Source organism: Lycium ferocissimum, unplaced genomic scaffold, assembly GCF_029784015.1.
Source record: "Lycium ferocissimum isolate CSIRO_LF1 unplaced genomic scaffold, AGI_CSIRO_Lferr_CH_V1 ctg15511, whole genome shotgun sequence".
NCBI classification, from domain to species: Eukaryota; Viridiplantae; Streptophyta; class Magnoliopsida; order Solanales; family Solanaceae; genus Lycium; species Lycium ferocissimum.
In genome coordinates, this window is record NW_026716082.1 from 29089 (window position 1) to 35088 (window position 6000).

The 6000-nt window shown below is 36.1% G+C and overlaps 1 pseudogene; it reads right to left on the reverse strand.

Moving 5' to 3' along the window:
- Positions 1–1174: 1174 nt before the first annotated feature.
- Positions 1175–5678, reverse strand: LOC132042472 (glucan endo-1,3-beta-glucosidase 8-like; annotated as a pseudogene).
- Positions 5679–6000: the final 322 nt, after the last annotated feature.

Sequence of the window (6000 nt, forward strand, 5' to 3'; positions counted from 1 at the left end):
GATTATAGTAGGCTACATTGAGTTGTGAGGGACTTCGTGGACTGGGTAGACTCATTGAAGAGAAGAGTTAAGAGGGTAGATGCAGAATTGTTTGGAACAGTTCCTTAGGTATTACAAGGGCGGTTGCAAACCTTAAATTTGTGGAGCTCAAGCTTAGTGGAGTTAGGAAAAATTCCAACAGTGGAAGGTCGTGGTACTCCCTTGAGCAAGAGCATTTTCATGCTAAAAATACTTGTGTTGATTTACATTCCGCAATTTACCTTCTTGCATAGTTGCTCAAAGAATTTGGACTTTTAGTTCTTAGGTCATAGCCTGAAATAACAACAATTAATATTATATTTGATATAAAAATGTATTAGGTAAATGGAGAATTTAAATGTCAATGGAAATGTAAATATTGCGTAGAGCAAGAGGTGAGAGTGTCACTGATTCAAAGTTGAAGGGGAATTTGATTATTAGAGTAAAGTTGAGGGGTGCACTAAATTATTTTCACCCTACATTTATTATGTATTAACTAAGAAAACATGTGTGTTAAACTCACCCCCCCCCCCCCAACCCACACACCCAAATAATTGATATTTCATTGAGTAAACCCTTTTTTCTTCAATCTTTAAAAGAAAATATGTTAATGAACAAAAATACAGTCCAATTCTAAAAATTATATATTGTGATTTCATCCATTTATAATTAATTTTTGTATTCATATAAATGAAAATTTTAGTCACTTCTGTCTCAACTAAATTAATAAGAATATAATTTATGAAATTACTAATTTATTGCACGGAGCGTTGAAATGTTATTAAATATAAAGAATAACTACATGTTATATGGGAACTAAAGGAGATAATCGGGAAGAAAAGGTAAAATTATTTCTTTCCCAACTGAAATTGTTTTTATTTTGGGCTTGCAGTTGCATACTAAGCAAACGAAATAGAGAATGCATTTTGTCTAACTTTTCATAGATTTTTGTTAGAATTTTTCTTCCTCTAGGCCACCTCTAAAAGAATCTGAAATCGAAAAAAAACATCATAATATCCGCCACATCAGATAGAGGTTTATGAATATTTAATAATCAAGTGGCATAGCATGTATTTTTGTATAAACTTGACATATATACTACATGCGATAAAAACATGATCGACATGCTTGCAAATATAATGGAGCTCAAGTAACGTCCTTCTGATCCGTACATTTTATTTCAAACGAGATTACATTTAAATCTTCGACTCTCCACAAAAACAAGAATCCTAAAGGGTATGAAAGGAAGAATCACAAATTATTAAATAACTATATATGATTCATCTACATGAAAAATAGAGAAACAAGAAACAGGACTCCCAAAGAAGCAAAGGCCAAAGATTTTTTAGATAAAGGAGAAGCAGATGATGAGGAAGGAGCCTTGGCATCTGAAGACGATGAGTGATCCGAAGAAGGCAGAGGGGAAGGAGAAGGTGAAAGAGCAGTAAGTGTCTTGAAGCCAATGGTGAAGTTGCAAGTTCCTTGAGATGGATCTTTTGTGGTTATTGTTGCCTTTCCTTCAAAATCACAGCTCTCATCTTTTTGTTGCTGGGATTGGAAATAGGCATTCACTGCATATGAAGCCTTGGCAGCGTCACTAAGGTCTTGGCAAGATGATCCATTAGTAAGGGGTGTACAATCTGCACGGTCACAAGCATATGACATAAGGGCTGTAAAATTCTTAACATCTGGCTTTATCACGCACCATTTTTTGGGGAGTTTCTCCACATTTGGTACAGACGCAAGAGTCTTGTTCTTCCCATTAAGATCTAGAGGGAACTTTGGTGTGCCATCATCATAGTAGAGTCCCCAATGTGTCTCAAAGTTTCCTGGGAGTGTGCTCTTCCTATCTTCATCAAATAAGGCAAATATGTAGGCCTCAATGTAGCCAGGGCGACGTGGGCTACCCTTTCCTTTGGAAAGATATGATACAAATCCTTTGTAAAACTTTTGCCAATGTCACATTGGCATAAGGGGGTTTCCATCTGTAGGCCATCCCATTTCTCCCACCATAATGGTCATGTTTATACCCTGCTCCAGCTAGAGTAGCTGCACAAGTGTCAAGATTGGCATCAAAGCAATTGGTGTATTCAACACCATCTTGTTCCTTAAGAGGATTGCTCACACCATCAAAGAAGGCGTAATCAAAGGGGAAGGCACCATTTCCATAGAAAAGACTAAGAAAAGGATAAATGTTGACCACGAAAGGAGCATTGTTCTTGTCCAAGACCTTAAGAATGTAGTTAAGTGGATCGACAATGTCAGCACGGAAAAATCCGGCAGAAGGAAATATCAGATTCCAGCTTTATGACAAGTAAACGTCTGCATTTAGAGGTACAGTTGCTTTAGTGGTATCACCAAGTCCAGCATCATTCAATGCATTTTGGATGTTCTCTAATGCTGGCCCTGTCACATTTGTCAGCGTGTCCTTGTAATCTCTCAAGAATGGCTCATTACCAACACCTACAAGTCTGCACCAATAAATAACAAAATATAACTTGTACATAATTTATGAATCGTGTTAAATTGTATATAAGAACGTATGACAAATATAAAGTTAAAAAGAAACACTTACGTGATATTAACACCTTAGAGACTTTTGGCCTCATAACGAGTGACATTTTCTTTTACCCATTTCTTTGCTATATCAGGATTGACCAAATCCTTGAGGAGTTGATTAGAAATGCCAACCATGACCTCAATGCCTGTTCCAGCCAAGGCATTTAATATGGTCTCATCATTATTGAAAAGCTTCACTTTTTTAATGCCATTTTCTTGGCAACATTTTGACCACATCTTTAGAGGCAAAATCTTGTGGGAGGAGATGTCACCCCAGTTCACCCCAAGTTGCCTTCTACATTATTCCCTAGAAAAACAAGAATGTTACTAGGAAAAATTCACCAAAAGGTTTCCCATATTTTTTTTTTTTTGGTTTTTATTTTTGTGTGTTTTTTTTTTTTTTTTTTTTTTGGTTTTCCTGCTAGCAGGAGGAAAGGGGGATACCAGGTAAGACAAACTTTAATATTTAGAAACCTGCCAATGCTAACAAAAAAGATGGATCTGAATTTATAGGGGAAGAAAGAGAGCATAAGAAATTAATGGGAAATTTCTTGAACCAGTCATTACATGTGAGGCCAAATGATGTCGAAGAAAAAGGAATGGCTTGGCTCATAATTCTGACAATTTGAAAAAAATAAGAACAAAAATAAGCATAATGATGACAATGTTAGTTAGTGTTTTTTAGATAAAATACGAAATGAAATGGTGTTTGGTGTGCTACTCCTATGAATAGTTCCCTTTTTCTATTAAATTAGCCAACAAATTATTAAATAGTACTCCTTTCATTCATACTATATGATTTTTTTAGATTTTGGGCACACCTGTTACGAAAATCTTTGAATAACATTAATTAAGAGATTTTTTTTATATATATAAATTAGATTAAGCTACTCCTATGAAAAATTACTTAAATTTGAAATGCTAAAATATCACTTATTATCGACTACAATGTGTATACATCGAGAAGAAATAGTATGGAATGTGAGAAAAAGTAAAAATCATGTTTAATAGTCTCAAGGAACTACTCAGCAAGATACAAAAATGTAAACATCACCGTATACGTTATAAACCGGGATAAAATATTTGGGTCCGTCGACGGAGATCGGAGCAAGATAAGAGAGTTGGCTGAGATATAACATCGATCAAGCCCCACCCACGCATAGAATAAAGCCCGAGGGATCACCGGTCTTGCCGACCACGAATAGAATAAAGCCCGAGGGATCACAAACCGGAGGGGCGCTAGCCGACACAAACGCGAGAACCAATTCGTAATGGATTTTTCGCCGGCCGTCACTTTATCAACCGTCGTAGGCGCCCAAGATCATCTGGATCATTATCTCCTTAATGACTTAGTTACCATGTATAACTCTAACTCGTTGTCCTATAAACACAGTGAGGTGAATCCTCTCATTGTGAGGATCGATTCTCGCTTTACACACACATTTCATAGTCTTAGCTCGTATTCACTAAACTATTCAAATTCTTTTAAGATTGGCTCAAGGTTCCCGAGACAAGTAGGCTCCAAGCCAAACCAATTAGTTGTGTTCCTCTATTACTAATCAAGGCTATCTCTTTTCTTGCTCATTTACGAATCTTTTGCTTGTTATTGTTTATTTCATTACTTTATCAATAGATTATACCACATATCCTTTTAACCGCGTATAAATTCAATTGTTGCCTTTTTAAGAGGTAAATAGTTTGGCGCCCACCGTGGAGCTAAGGATAATAGTGGTGGTTTGTTTACAACCCTACTTTCACTTGTTCTATTGATCTTTGTGATTGTGTGTTTACTTCAAAATGTCAAAACTTAGGCCAATTAACCACTTGAACAACGATGATTCAAGTCACCACGACGAGAACCTCAACAATCGGGTGCCCCGCAAATGACCTGCCCCATATTGATCCTAACGGCGGCCTCCCCGTTGATCCAAATGCCATCAATTCTGATGATGTTATCGTTAATGGCACCCAACCCGTTGATAGGGCATCCGTGCGAAAGACGCCCCGATGAGTTGTAGACGCCTAATTTTTTGACCTCCCGCAGCTTATTTTAATTACTTAGAGTCCTTGGATAAAAAATAAAAATGAGTTGTAGACATCTTAAAGGGTCTAAATAATTTTTATAAAGTTACTCAAGACAATATTTTACCTCTTTAAATTGATAAAGAGATTTTCGTGTATTATGAATTATGATGTTTATGGAATATTCTTTATTAACAAAAGCAAAACAATTTGAATAATTACCTAATTGTTGAATCAAGGAATAATCAAGTTAATAAATAATTATTTCTTTTTTTATCCAAGGTATTTGAATAATTAAAGGAATTGACCATTTTTACCTCAACCCTTAATTATGTATGCTTGCATAATTGTATGATATTTAACTAGAGGGTTCATTTTGCAAATTGGTTTTGATTATTTAAATGGTTTTACATAAATGACCATATTTGAATCGATCAATTCATGCTTTAAGGAGATTGGAGTCATTTTTTCAAATTTTGCCTCCTAGTGGCTTTAATTGAGAGGACCAAATCAATTGGCAAATCAATTAAGGTCATTAGCGCAAATTAGTTTTAATTGGTTAATTAATACCAACATACAATATAGTTGAATAATTAACTGCTTTAAGATTAGTCAAGGATATTTTTACAATTAGCGATAAAAGGTTATAATTGCAAGAAATCATTTAGTTTTAAAAGCCAATTGAGGCCATGTCTCGAAAATGGATTTGATAGTCGTGTTTTAAATTAATTGCGTCCTAAATTGATCATGCTTAAAAAATATCATGGTTAATAATTGATATTTTTAGCTAGAACCATTTGTCAGATCGCCTATTTGGTCTCTTTATACATATATATACACACTACGTATGCATATATGTATACGTTGTGTGTATATACGTATGTCAAAAGGGCCCCTTTCCTTTTTTTCTTTTAATCTGGGCCGGTGCCAGCTCCACTGCCCGTACCGGGCCCACTTAAACAATACCCCCTCTCAAAATAATCGAGATTCTCTCTAAGGGGCCATTACCTCTTCCTCGAAGCCGCTAGGTTTTCTAACCTAACCCAGAGCCGCCCACCCTTCTCCTTCTCTCGTCCCATCGCCGATTTTAAGGTGGCATAGGCGTGTAAGACACAGCGTAATGGCAAGGAAAGAGGATGAAGCATTTAATGCTTGCTTTGTCTCGCGTTTTCTCCGAACAATCTCTCCAAGCACAAACTTCCTTAAAATGTACAATTCACCTTTTCTTTTGATTTCTTTAACTTGCAAGGGAATCACAGTATTCCTCTAAAATGAGCCGTTGATTGCCACCTCACCCTGCAAACCGTCCGTTCAAAGTTGGGGATGTCAAAGTGAAACTTGTCGAAAAACTCATAAGTCCCACATCGGTGTATTCCTTTACATATTTTCGGGGTTCTAGTA